Here is a 14,931-nt window from a genome sequence, read left to right as displayed (position 1 = left end):
CACCTATGGACCAGAATCAAGCAGGAGATGAACCTTGCTTTCTGTCTTACCTGTTTATGTTGACAGGTATCATGCCTGTCCAAAGAAATCAACTTGGTTATGGTGTTTTCCTGGCTGAAGCTTGGGACAGAGGGATCTGATGGGGCTTGTGTTGTACTAGGCTGAGTAAAATATACACAGGGTTGCTTTCAAGCCAACCTGGTTGCAAGGAGAGGCTACCTGTGTCCACAGATCATGGTCACAATGAGCAAAATCTGCCTTGCCTCTCCCAGTCTCAACACCCTCATATGTCGTCATATTCCCCACTGTGATCAGAGACCCTTGCTATGTTAAGGAACAGAGACAGGGAGACGACTCTTCTGAAATCATGCATGAGCCTTCTAGCAGGACTGACCAGATATCTTGATCTATTGGCTTACAGTCCTATGATGCAGCTGTCTCCTACTACTTCAAAGAACACGGCTCCCTGCAGACCTCAGAGCTCCTGGTTTCAAAATTCTCTGCAAGGAACATCTGGACACAATGTCCTGAAAGGATATTTTGCCAAACGGACAGCTGGTTGTGGCTGCAGGTCTGCAGGCAAGACACCTATACAGAGCAACTTCACCCCCTGCCTTCAGCAGACAGGCTTATTTTTCCTCTCTGGTTGCTACACAGTTTTGGTTTGCACACTCTGTTCATTTTAAACACTTCTGCTTCTCTGCCATCTCCCCCAGCCCTCAGGAACTCAGATTCTGAGAGCACGATTCCTCTGACCAAATGGCATTGTCCATGTCTAAGATGGTCATCTGGCCTCTTTCTCCAGGGGAGATGTGGGCATTTCTGCAGTGACCCTCATCTCACCCTAGAGCAGAGTGGTGAAATAGATGGCCTACACTCTAAAAGTGCTTATTTCACTCCATTAACTATGGAGGGAATTTCTGGCGACTTGCTCAGATGGACACATCTGTACCGCAGATGTCTAAAACTAGGTGAGGTGCTGACCACTCTGGCAGTGTTTTGGGGGATTGCAAGTGATCTTGTAGTGAGTTCAGAATAGATAGATCAAGCTGCTTAGTTCTTTCTTCCCTTTAAATCTTGCTGTGCAGGGAAAAGTGGCTCTCCTGAGGATAGGAAATTGTATTTTATGTGTAATTGATTCAGAGCTCCTTAGAGCTCTGTCCACCCATCAATGCCCAAATGGCTCTGTCCTCCAGGCTGCAGAGGATAGAGGCATAAGTTATGCCTGTTACTAATGAGTTTTACACTCAGTCAGCCTAATAAGATGAACTCACAGTCTTTTCTACTTCCAGTTTTAGGTGTGGCTTCACTGATTTCTCTCTCTCATCTGCACACACTCCCACACTCTCACACCCTCACTGCCTTCCCATTGAGCACCAGAGTCTAGATTTCCTAAACTTCATTTCTTCTCTCAAATCCCTGTCCTAATCCCTCTTCTCCCAGTGCAGCCTGCATAACAACATACCACATGATGACTTCTTCCACCTAGTAATTGTGTCTTCTCGTGGCCCTGGAGCAAGGACTCCAGGTGCAAGATGACCCCACTTTGACGGAGTACCTCCTATCACAGTCACTGAATTCTCATGCGAGAAATGCAGTTTAGGGCTGGTCTATCAATTCTTGATCTGTCCCATTTTTGCAGTGGGGACATAACGACCCTTTCCAGGCAGCTGGGGAGCATTGATGCAGGAGAAATGGGCAGACAGAGGCAAATCTGCCTGGAAAACTTTGGCTAACTTTTCTTTAAAGGGTGCCTCAGATTTTACCAAATTGATTCTTCCTACAAAATGGGACTTGTATAGATATGCCTGTGGGGGATTGTCTGAATGTGCCTTTTTTATGAGCTGAGGGCTGGTTGTTTTGGAATTAGTTTATGGTTTTGTTTCTTTTTTGTTGGCTGTAATTCAGGGCATGGCTGCTGGAGCAAAGAAATGCCTTTTGAGAAGGATTGTGAAGAGAGAGGGCAAGGGTGAGGTAGAAGCAAGGAGCTGCTAACAGTGATGAATTTAACACGTCTAGACAGCATGTTTCAGAGGGTGAAGCTCAGCCCCTTCCACCTGTCTTCTCCCATGCTCCACCTTTGCAGTCATCATTTGTTATGCTAAGTCCCCACCTTGAAACACAAACGCACATGCCGTTACTTCTTGCCCCCACACCAGCACGCACACCGGCAGGCCCAGACTCCGTTTTCGACACTTTAATTTAGATGTCTAAAGTTAGACCACTTGAATATCCCCACTGGAAGTTTCTAGAAGCTTTGGTGGAATAGATGGACCACTGCTCACCCTCAGGCTGCTTAAACCCGGACACAGTTTACTGACAGTGCAAGGAGCACTATCATGTGAAGACATGGGGATACAGATGCAGATAATGACTCACTGCCAGGATGCACTACCCAGGACACAATGGGCTTGAACTGCAAATTTCACATTGAGTACAGAGCTGAGCTAGCTCCATGGTGTGCGGAGCTGAGGTATGTGGTTTGCAGACAACTTCCACACATGGGAAGCGCTGGTGCTAACCCATATGCTTGGGTGTTAACTAAAAATATCTCACAGATGTGTTGTGGTCTGTAAAGTTCATTGGTACTGTTAGAGCTACACATGGTCTTACTAAATATCTCAGCCAGTAGATGCTGCTCATGGCTCATGCTGATGCACTCAAAGAAGATGTACCCGGGCTGAGACACTTGAGGACCCTACAAATTCAAGAAGTGTGGATTTGTCCTTCACTCAGCATTCTCCTTTTGGCCATCACAGACCATCCTGGCCGACAACAAAGAAAAAAACATACAAAACGACTCCTCAAACAAGAATCACTTGTAATTAATAGATAAAATTAGTAGTTGTTGTTTGCTTTGTGCTAAGTGAGAATTGCTGCTCATGCAGTTAATATTTCTAGGGGAGTCGTTGCACTGTACTTATCAGAAATGAGGCCTGAACAGCTGCAGAGAGAGAAATGATTGGACTAAACCTTTCTGAGCAGTCCCAGAGTCAAACAGGTATCAGCCTGGGCATTGCAAGAGCTGCAGCTATCTCTTGGAGTTGCCTACCATGTCTCTTTTGTACTCCTGGGAACAGGTTTATGGGGGCTTCAGATACCAGTCCTGGAGAGGAGTGGGGAGCAGGGCTGATCTCTGTCCCTGTGGTTGTGTTCATATGGTTATCCAAGAGGATTTAACCACTTTTACTGTGTCATGGAGTCCTGGAGAAAAATTCTTTGCATAGTGTATTGGTACTCCATCGTGCGTAGTCCTTGTCCATGTCAATCAAAAATAACTCAACCACTCTTGAGTCCTCTGGGCACCGATGGTGAGAAAGAGAAAAGGATGCAGAGAAATCTTCCTGTTGGTCTCCAACACCTAATCTCCTATGAATTAATTTCCATGCATTTTCTAGACAAGTGCTGGTAAGGAAGCTGCATCCGTGTTCTAGTCACTGGAATCCATCCATTTGTGTGGACGGTCTGTAGCTCAAGGATGTTCATCTGCATTTTCTCACAGGAAAATAGCTAAGGCACATGATGATTAGCATTTAGGCAAGGTCAATAACTTGTAAAATAGTCTGAATCTCTGCATATCTGTCAGCATATCCACTCTTCTCCTCTTCACTCTCTGTACACGTTCATTTTTCTCGTGCTGTATTACCAATCACTACAGCCTTTAGGCACTGCCTAATGCAAGCTCTTAGCATCAAGGACTGTCTGTGACCGCTTTGTCCATAGAGTGTCAGTCCCAGAATGGCTCTCATCTTACTCAAGGCCTCTTAACACTGCTGGAATATAAATGGCAAATATGAGTAACAGAAAAATCATTTACAAATGTCTGGGTAAATGCTGAGCCTCCCTAGCATCTTCTCAGCATCTGTGTTGATATAATTAGTACCCTGACTGACAATATTGTCACTCTCTCTCGACACTGTGCCTTTCTTTTCTTGAGCAGGGCCTCTCCCAGGCCAAGGGGGTTTCATGTCAGATTTGTCTGCAGGAAAGAACAATTTTAGACAGGACAAACACTGATCTCCATTGGCTGCAGACGATGGGTATCAGGGGTCCATCTCCGTACACCCTGGGATAAGAAAATGCTCAAGAAGACACTTCAAACGTTCACTAGAGAAAGGGCTTGTCTTTAGCTGTTGTAACAGGAGAAATCAGAAGGAAAGCTCACCTGTAGCAAGGTAACATGGCCACAGGGACCATCCTGCATCACAGTTTTGTGAAGAACAAGAGGTCAACTCCTCTTTAGTTATGAGGACAAAAACACAGGATGAGACCACACGCCCAGTGTGTCTGTAGGACCACATAGAGTTGCATTACCTTATGTCACCCTGGGACTTTGAAGGGACATTTTAGGAGTGTGCAAGTAGTCACTTTCACCATTGATACAGCAAGTGGTGGCTCTGAGAATAGTTGTTTATGAATCAGGCTGACAGTTGCTTTAATCATTTTAATCCAGTGTCTCTAAAGGATCTGTAAGTATATTGCTTGGCCTGCAGTCTGTTTTATAGGGCTTCAACTTCAGAACACCAGCAATGGTGCTGAAGACTCATATATCTAGCATGCCTTAATACCAATGGCAAAATATCAATATTAATCTCTTAATTATAATATTGATCAAGATTAATAATACTGATTTTTTTCTCTTGATGTTAAGGCTTGCTAGATACCACATGGTAATTATTATCATATGTACAGAACTGCTGCTGCTGGCCCCTTCCGCTATCACGAAACAAGGTAGTGGAAGTTTTTCATTTGAATATGTCCAATGGTTTCAACATCTATCTGCCTTCTCTTTGGACTGTACGTGTTGGTCCCAGTTGTCCACAGGGCACACTGATAAAACCATTGGCACTGACAACATTTGTAACATAAATTAATCTTCTTTACTCATTGGAAGCCAAAATTCCCAAAGTGGATATGCTGGTACCCCAGATTCAAAAATCCGCGCTTCTCCATTCCCCAAATAATTTAATTAATTAAAGCATCCAAAAGCACTAAGTTAATGGACAGAAGAGCACCAACTGACAACAGCCAGAATGGAAAGACTGACTGCTCATCATCAGATGGAGCAGGGAGACCCTGAGACGACCAGAGAATGAAAGATTTCCTGGGTAACCTCAAGATTTTTGATGCCAAGGACCTGACCTCCTACCATTGCAATGGGTATCCCAGGGAAGACGGAGACTTTTTGTAGGAAGTGACTAGCAGTGGGGTGTTTCAGAGGTTCATAACAAAGCTCAGTAGCCTAGTATGGCCTTCAGGGATCTGTGAAGAGGTGAAAACTTGCATTTCTCTTCAAGTCATGCTTGCATACAGAGAAAAAATTGGCACTGTTAGAGGCTACACAGTGCCTCTAACCTGTGATAACATCCTTTATTGCTGCCAATACTTAACTAGCCATGTACAAACACAGGGCAACCTCTGTGCAGCCCAAGGCTGCATCCAGTAGAAACTTCACAGCTTCATTTGAATCTAATTGCTTCCATCCTATGGAGTCTGAACGTCTTCAAAGGTTTCAGCACATCCAGGAGGGAAATCCATTCCCACCAAGGTGCCAGCAGTGGCAGTTTTTGGAGTGGAAAGTTTCTTCCCCCCCCCCTGCAGAGTACGTTCACAAATGCCTAATGCTGCACATGAGAACGTACTGGGAAAACGCCCATCCAGACTGGCCTGATTACAGGTGATGCCATGTTTGCAATACGGTGCTGTACAGAGATCCCAGGCAATATAATCAGGGACCCCACCGTCCTGACAAAAAGAGGAGTAGAATAAAGGAGGGAGAGGCCGCATTTCACTGCCTATTTTGTTCTGTTTTTCTGTTGTTCTGGCAAAGCAGGGTGAAAGACAGACCCGTTCCTCAGATTCATGGCCTCTCCTGGTATGTTGGTCCCATCACTCACCCTGGATGCTGCAAGTATAGACATGGCTCAGTGTTGCTTTCTCCAGTCATTTTGTCAAAGATGGGACTGGATCCTGCCGCTCTCAGGCCGGTCCCAGACATTAATTTATAATGCTGCTGCTGACTGCAGTGGAAGCGTCTGGGCAATATAACACACCGCAATTTTAGTTTTGACCAACCTCTTAGCCCAGCCATCTTACCCCAAGCCATCCAACTGTAGGTTTTTAAAGCTGACCGGTCCGATACAACACTAGGGACCCAATGAAGGGCTCGGATGCTCACTGGTACAGTGCAATTTCTGGTCCCAAGCACTTCACTTTGAACACTGTCTCTCCAGAAGGCTGTATTAGTTACTGGGTATCTCTTCTCAGCAACGTGGCTTCCTGAGTTGCCTTGGTCTGAAGTCATTATTGGCCCTCAACTTTGGCTTCCAGACAGGCTCTTCTCTGCTCTACCTCCTAACTGCTTGGACACACATCTGGATTTAACCATACTTCTGGCTCATCCAGAGTTTTGCTCTCACCTTGCCAAAGTCATGACTTAACGGTTCTGCCCATCCCTCTGTTAACACGGGGACTTAATAAGAGTAAAAAAATACACACAGAGCGAAGCCCAGAGCCTGCTCCCTCCTTCAAAAGAAAACCCACTAACGATGTGTCAAAGGACGAGCTGGTGGAGGCAGCCTCTGCCCAGCAAGGCGGCTGGAATTAGCATCTTCCCACTGCAGGATGAATGTAAGCGACAGCTCCACGAGGGAGAGGACACCGAAGGGAGAAATGCCTGCTGACAGCTTGCTTGTTCGCCAGCCTTCCTCAGAGGTGCACACACACCGAGCGCTTTCATGTGGTTTTTCAGCTGCCCTCGTTCCCCTTCCAGGCAAAACCCTTATTACTGACATCTTTGTGTGAAGAGGGTTTGACTGCATGCATCAAAACGTCATTAAATATTTGGTTTAATAACTGCCAAGGCAGCTGCCTCAGCTTTGCACCGGAGTTAATGGTTGTGGCTCAGTCTTGGAAGCTGTCAGTGGAGCCGGGCATGCTGCGAGCTACAAATAGTGCCCGCAAAGCTGTGTCTCCTTGGCAAAACTTCCCTGAGCAGGAGATACCTGGACTCCTGGGTTCTCCTCCTGGCTGGTTTGTTCTGTGTCCTCCTGTAAGATGTTTAACTCAAGAAGTTAAGAAAATTTAACTCCCATCTGTGCTGTATAACACACTCCCCGTGAGGCTACAGCCAAGTCTTTTTGCTTTTCTAGTCTGCCCTGCACTCATCCTTGCAGTGGCATTAGTAGCACAGCCCTGTCTTGCCAGGCTCTTGTGAGCAGAAATATGTTGGAGCTCTTGGAGGATTGAAATACTGCAGTTTTGGGGACCATAGAAATCCTTCAGCTAGAAATAATATTCAGGAGACGAGCTGAAATTGCATGGGGCTTTCAAAGCTCTGAGTGTTATAACATGTCATTGCATTTCTGGTTTTATTCAGGGTTCTGAAAGTGCTTTATACAGACGGATAAAAACAACTTTGGGGAAACTAAGGCATGTCAGGCCAGGGCAGATGGAAAATGAAAGAAAATTTCACAAGTGTTTTTCTTTGATTTCCTTTTTGACCAAATTTTAATGACAATAATAGTGACATCCATATCAGGAAAGGTTTCCAGCAACTTGGGCTACACAGTTATATTTTAATGTGTTTATGTATTTATCACCGTACGGAGGCATGTGTGTGTCTATGTTAATAGGTCCCCTCTGCGCAAAGTCCGCAATAACTTGAAGAAGCAAATTGTGTGTGAAATCAGCTCAGATGTGATTTATACAGTATCAGAGAGGTTCAGGGTGGGAAAGCATTTCAGCCCTCCCCAGTGGTGCCTGGTGGATTTTTCTTTACAAGCTTCTTCTCTGATGTTTTGTCTGCTCTGCTTTGAAAGAAGTTAAGTGATGAGGCCTCTACGGCTTTCTTAGGGGAAGATTCTGCCACAGTCTTATTTGATCTCCTGCTCCAGACTAAATATTCCCTTTCTCATTTCCCCACCCACCTCCCCCATTATTTCCACAGCCTCACATATAATCCCTCTTTATCCCTGGCATTTCATTTGCAGGGATTCATGCAGTAAGCATAGCTTTATGCTGGGTTTCCTTGAAAGCTAAGCAACGTGACCTCGTTTCCATCCTTCTTAAGTGATTTGCAGAGCAGGGGTAGACTCAAGTTGGTCCCAAGTGTTTCTCTGAACTGGGCCTTGCTACCTTCATTTGCAGAGACAGTGAGCATTTGCGAATATTACGGAAATCGGTGGCAGCTTTGGCCACTCAGCAGCTTTGAAAATCACACCACTTTTTTGTGTACCCAAAAATGATCTGAGCATCTTCTTGAATGGTGGTTGGAAATACTGGTCTGACCTTGAGCTGTCTGTGCTCTGAGCATACATCCATGAAAGGCGGTCATAGTGATAAAATTAGGGCAGGAAAAGGTAGACCAACTGGGAGAACACCCAAAATGATCCTGCTGGCCAGATCAGGGGTCTCTTGGCTCAATATCCTCTTAATGGTGGTAGCTGCCTAGGGAAGATATCAGAACAGGACAACCGTAAGGTGACAATTGCCCACAGAATCCTTCCAGCCTTCAGCAATTTTCAGCCCAGCAACTTTCTGAGCAAGAGTTGCTGTTTGGAAGCACTTGGTGGGTTTCTCTTTTATGCATTTCCCCAGCTGTTTTTTGTATTCATATAAATTTTGACACTTTTTACATGCTGTGGCAAATCATCATGCAGCTCAACAGTGCTCTGTGTGGAGAATTACGTCCTTTATTGGTTTTGCACCTGCCTCCCGCTTATTTCATTTGATGCCCCTCAATTCCTATATTGGATAAGACAGTGAACAGTTGTTGCTTGGTTGCCTTTTCTGGGCCACTAATTAACTTATATCACATCTTTATCATTCTCCCTCCACTGCTCCATCTGCTTTCCATGGAGGAGAGTCTTAATTCATGCACTTGTTCCTTGCACTGAAGCTGTTACATACTTTTGATCATCTTTCTTGCCTTTTTTGTAGTTCACGGTTATAACTTGCCACATTCAACAACTGGCTGCATCTACACAGCAAAAGCAGCACAGTTGTGTGCTCTGGGTGCAACCTGGGCCCTTTCCCTTAAGCTGCAGGAAAAACTGTTGTTAACATAGTGTTTGTTAGACGTAAACACACACACACAGCATGAACAGCCTGATCCTGGCTGCACATACATTAAAAGGAATGAGAATGAATCACTGGAACAACTCACTTGTGCTGCTATAGGCTCTTTACCACATGGGGCACCAGGAAGTGAAATCTTCCTGAAAGACTTTTGCTTGCTTCCACAGAAGAAATAAACTAAATGTGTGGATCTCTGGGGAAAGATCATTGCTTTGTGTAAGACAAGGCTGATTTTGTAATACTCCCTTTTGGCCTTGCTCTTTTTCAGCACAGGAAGAAAGGAGGTGCTACCTCTGGAACATCTCTCTCTTTACCCATGGGATAACAAGTTTAAATAAGACATGTACATTTTGGATGATGTAAGACAATCTCACGCTTAATCTCCCCTTAGCATCCTTCCTCCCTGTTTGCTTAAGAAATGATAGCATTTTTTTTTGTGCAGCTGAGAACCGCTGATGATTCTGAAGTGATAGGTCCACTATAAATATTTCCTGACGTAGCGTACAGAACTGTGATGGCTTTATGTCATCTCAGCATGTTTTTTTCAAACACAAGATGTCCCAGCCTACTGAGTTTGAGAGAGAGCTTCCAACCAGAAGTGTCTGCAGCTGGGGTCAGTGGGAGGCTAAATCCAAAAAACAAAATCGGAGATGGGATGTAGTGTGTCAGCAAAGACCCTTTTGCTGTAGTCTATTGATTGTTTTGTGTTGATTCTTTAGTTTTTTTGCTGTTGTCACTAGCATCTAATTTAAGGCATTGCTGTTAAATTAAAAGGCATGACTGACTGACTGGCATCTGAGACACATTGCAGCTGTCAGCTGCAAAGATAAACTCCGGATCGGGATGCAAATCTTCCCAAAGATCAAGGGTGTTTGGATGAGGAGCTTAAGTGGAGCTCTCTCTTTTAATTTGTAGTAGGAAAGACCTGTTCTTTTTGCATCTCCACTTAAGATTCTGAACAAGAAATGCCAAATATGAGCTTGAAAGTTGAGTCTGACCATCTTGAAAGTTTCTCCATTTAATCGTGTAGAATTAGAATGCATTGGGTCAGCCTAGCATGAAAAGTAATTTGTTTTAGTACGTGATCATGATAAGAACCGACTGAGAACGATCAAAAAGCTCTTTAGAAACTGGATTAAAGGCCTCCCTGAATGACAGCCTCCACAGCACTGAGAAAAGTCCCATGAGCAGCAGCTTTGCTTGAAATAGTTGGCTTCACAAAACTCACGCGAGGGGCTAGGACTGCTCTCAAATATAAAAGCCAAACCCTGCTACATTATTGAGGTGATAACTGCTGGTTGTGATGGGAACTTCCAGAGCCAGAGGCACGAGCCACAGCTACTCAAGTTAAAGGAAATAAAGAGCAAAAAGGTCTGTAAGGCTGCAGCTGAGCCAAACTTTGCTAAGTGGGAATAGGTGAGGTATGTGACTTTCACCTTTGAAAAGTAAAATCCTTCATAAAACAGTTGTAGGAGACTCATCACATCTGGATTAAGGAAAGATGACAACTCAACCCTCATCAATCAGTGGGGCGCAGCTGTTGGTTGAGAGCTGATGAAAGGCGCAAAGGTGACTATCTGCAAAGGGTCCCATTGATTTCAGGGGGATTCTGCACTGCTTTTCACCTTTGTTACTCACTTCCCAGCATCAGGGACCTCTTCCAAGCACATGTCTGAAATAAATGAACACCACAAAGCGGTGAAGTTGTGGGGCAACCAGGTGGGGATGCACATTTCCTGGAAGACGTGGAGTCGTGAGGCTCCGTCCACCCGGCTGCAGCCCTATTAGTCACCACCGCTGAGCTGAGCAATGGGGCATGTCTCCAGCCACCGCAGTGACAAAATCCCACCCTTGTCTCCTCTGTGGCATCTACAGTGGGCTAAAAGCATTTGTGTAGCCCGTTAGCGCAGCTCAGCTGCTCCACAGCCACGTCAGCTCTTTCACTTGCAGTTATCTGGTTATACCTTTCCAGCAGCCAGATGCTTCTGTGGAATGGGCAGAAAAGCTGAGTGTATAACTCATGGCACAGCCTTCCCCCCCCCCCCCTTCAAAGGTGGGATGGGTATAACTTTATATAATAGGCCTTTAAACAATTGTTTACAGCACCACTAAAAAAGACAAATCATTTGAAACACCAAATGACTAGACCCAGGAAAAGGAGGGAAATTTCTAAAGGTTTATCTGAAGGCCAATAAAGAGGATAAATAACATGCGATATTTCATTTGTCAGGACCATGAGACAACCTGATAATAAAAAAGGACTATGCCATAAAGTGGGGAATTCCTTTGTCTTGACTATAAATGCCTGTGCTGATTTAATAAGTGTTCTGGTACTTCCACTCGAGCTTCTCTTTAACACTCACAAATGGGATGGAAGCTGAGGAATAAGGAGAGGAAGGAAGTTATCTGTCCTCAACTCATAAAGAAATCTGACTCTGGTTAAGGGTTTGAGATCGCGTGTTTTTTATCTCATATTGACTGTTTCTCCTTTAGCTGGTGATGAACAAAGTATGGAGAAGTCAAAGACTGGAACCTACACTATCCCCCCATCAGTTCCTGGGGTGAGCCTGGGGAATGTCTATTAATTAATTAGAGTAAGCAGGAACATTGAGCCCAGCCTTTCTTTCTTTCTATGTATTCTTATGGTTGTAAAGTTATCATAATAGATTACATCATGAAATGCACACCTGTTTGAATAACCATCCTTAAACTGACGACCCCATGATAGGCTGTCAGTTTGGATAACTATTTTGCTTAACAATAGTATATAACATTACCTTTTAATACACCGGAGCAATTATGCTTTTTGCTTTAAGAGTGAAAAAGAAAAGCATCCCAGACATATTAGTCACAAGCCTAGCCACAGTTTGTGCAGAGCTACCTTCTGCATTCCCCAAGCTCACTCCTAATCAACAAGGGACCAAAAGAGAGGAAGTAAAGAAAGTCATCGTTAAAAGCACAAAGAGTGTGTTAGCTTTTAAATGTATCTGGTTACAGATATTCTATTGATCAGCTCAAGCAAGACATCAGGATACCTGCCCTTGTGCCAGTGCCCTTTCTTGTGACTGAAACACAACCCGTCTCCCATCAGGGGACAGGAGAGACAAACCTAAATGTTTCTGCATGCCGTTTAGAAAAGGAATCAGCGGATAAAGTGACTTTCAAGGGAAGGACTGCTCTTCAAGGTCAAACATTTATTCTGTGCCTATAACAGCCCCATCCACCCCGTCACTGCCAGGATCTCAGACCACCTTGCTGTGATGTTTGCCAACACATGTTTCCACCTTGCTCTCTCTTGTTTCCCAGGTTATTCTCGTTATTAAGTATCTAAGCACCTTCCACTGCATTCAGTAGCGTGCCTGATTCTGAACGTATGTTTATTCTCACTCTGTCTCTGTCTTGAGAGTGAAAGCTCGGAGCACAGCTAGGCTGGCAATAGTGCAGGGTCCCTGTTTGCATGTGGCAGGAGGAAGTCTTTTAAAGTCCACCCAAGTCAGTGGAAAGATGCTCCTGGACTCCATGGAGCTGCGGAGCAAACCATGAAATGAAACAATTCATGATAAAAGTCAAAGCGGAGATGTAAGGATCTGATGAGGACAACTCATCCTTCTCTGTAGGAATAGCACAATATGGGGGAGTTCACTGAAACTGAGGAGAGAGTGAGCCTGCTCCAGTCTAGACTGGAGGGCCTGGTCTACGCGTGCTATGGATGTAGTGGGAGCATGTGTGATGCCATGACTGGAGAAGTGGGAGCAGAATCTCACGGTGCAAAGATGAGGAGGATGAAATATTCTCACTCACATACTCACCCATGTGTGAGTAACGGTTTATGAGGAACACATCAGTCCCTGCATGGGCTTGAGAAGAGTAAAAAAGGGTGTAGAAGGATGTCATTGCACAAGGCAGGGGGAAAGCACTGAACATGTGAAACTGGGAGAAAGAAAACCTGGTATGACCATCACTGAGGTCTACTAGACCAGGGACCAAGTGAGCCCTTCCCCGAGGGCTGCCCAAAGCACAGACAAAGTGGGAAGGGGAATTATTTCAGGCTTCAGGATTGAGGCAGTGAATCAGTTCTCGGCCCCACATGGTCTTACACTGGGGCACTGAGTGAGCCCATTCCTGTGCAAGGGGGTCCTGGCAAACACCCATGTTCTGATCTGGTGCATAGTTGAGCTATTGAGGATTCACTTTTTTCCCAGAAACGCTGGTCTCCCGTCTCAGGTGTGCAGAGAGCAGAGGATCCTGCAGTTCAGAGGGGAGCTATGATCTCCATTGCCCCATAAATAGCAATAAAAGGAGGCTGGGCCAGCTGAAATGAAGGCATGTGCACCTCTGATGCCTCTGGCTCTGGGCTAGAAAATGAAGAGGGTTTTATTTTATTTTATTTTATTTTATTTTAAAAAGCAGCATATGACTTTCTCCCAATGTTTCCTCTTCTAAAAAAAAAAAAAAGTGTCATTAACTCATTGTCTTTATTTGTGCCTGACCATGGCACACCGCTGCATCTCTTGCATATTGCAAGATATGCATACCTGAAGCATATTCAAGGGTATTTTTGGGCAACTGGGGAAGGAAGAGCAGGTAAGACAGCCATCTGAGAGCAGCCACCTCTGGGATGAAGGGCCACTCCTGCTCCTTTCCTTGCAGTGGGCAAGCGATGGAGTAGAAGCAGTTACCAGCTGTTAGAGGCAGGCGTGTTTGATACAGCAGATTTTGGCTTGCTGAATATGGCAGAGGAGGAGTGAACTGATCAGTGAGGGATGTGAGAGATTATCCATCACTTGAAGGGCCTGGATGATCCCCTGCCATCCTTTTAAAACACAAAACCCAGCCTGTAGGTGCCCTGCTGCAAGGCTTTGGCCCATGTTAGGCAGGTCATGTTCAGATGATCTTAGCAGTCGATTCTGCCTTCGACTTTTATGGATGTCCCACAGAGGCCAGTGGTTCTTGGCAGAAGCCTGGCAGGGTGGCAGGTGGAAAAGGCTGCTGAGGCTCAACATTTCCCTTCTGCAAGTGGTAGGACTATCCCAGGAGCAAGGAGCCTGCTGGCTCCACCAGCTTGCAGTGTCATAGCCGGTGGCACGAGGGGAAAAGCTGTGTGTCACTGACAGCAGCACTGAGTACACCCAGAAAAAGGAGTCAGAAAGGAATTTATGAACCTGTTGCTCCTAGATTAGAGCCTTGTGGGTGTTTGAAGGGGATATTGACTCCCTCCTTCACCAAAGTTGTCCAGGGGAGCAGTGACTCTCCGTGGCTGGTGGCATTGGAGTACGTGCAATATGGGGAAAAGGAGGGCCATTTTGGGGTCAAGAGGGGAGTGGGTGGTAAGACCCCAACCACTTCCCAGCTCCCCTGTGTTGTCTGCAAACGGGCACATTCGATTACCTGGGGGGAGAGGGAGGAGACACAACCTTGCTGATCCTGAATGCGTGTCTTTTCTTGAGGTGGTTTTTGCAAGTGTATTCTGTGGGTTAGGGGCCAACAGGCCACAAAACAGGGAGAGGGTCTTCTTCGAGGAGGGAAACTCCCTGACACAGCAAGTAAGCAAGACTTGGATGAGTTAGTAATGGGGCAGGGTTTTCAGGAAGGCAGAGTGGAAGTGCTAGACACTGGAATTGTTGAGGAGAAGTCAATGAAAAGGCAACGCTGTTCCTTCTCCTCCCATATCTCGACCCTCCAGGCTCACCTGTGATGTTTAACCCTACTACATTCAAAGGTATCCCATTTTTGGGGCATGGCAGCGGGTGTATCACAAGGTCTGTAGGACCGGCGTTGCCTCTGCTTCCTGTGTGGGGGTCCCTCTCCTCTCCCGTGACACCGCGGCTGACGGGGCTTTTCTGGATTTTGCTC

General features: G+C 45.5%; 1 protein-coding gene across 1 annotated transcript in view; it reads left to right on the top strand.

The window, feature by feature from the left end:
• ADGRB1 (adhesion G protein-coupled receptor B1) overlaps nt 1-14,931 on the top strand; it is a 206,502-nt gene that overhangs the window by 29,603 nt on the left and 161,968 nt on the right. The gene's annotated exons all lie outside the window — the stretch shown is intronic.

This window comes from Apteryx mantelli, chromosome 2 (genome assembly GCF_036417845.1).
Source record: "Apteryx mantelli isolate bAptMan1 chromosome 2, bAptMan1.hap1, whole genome shotgun sequence".
NCBI classification, from domain to species: domain Eukaryota; kingdom Metazoa; phylum Chordata; class Aves; order Apterygiformes; family Apterygidae; genus Apteryx; species Apteryx mantelli.
Note: the sequence above shows the minus strand (reverse complement) of the source record. Positions and strands in the feature narration are given on the sequence as shown.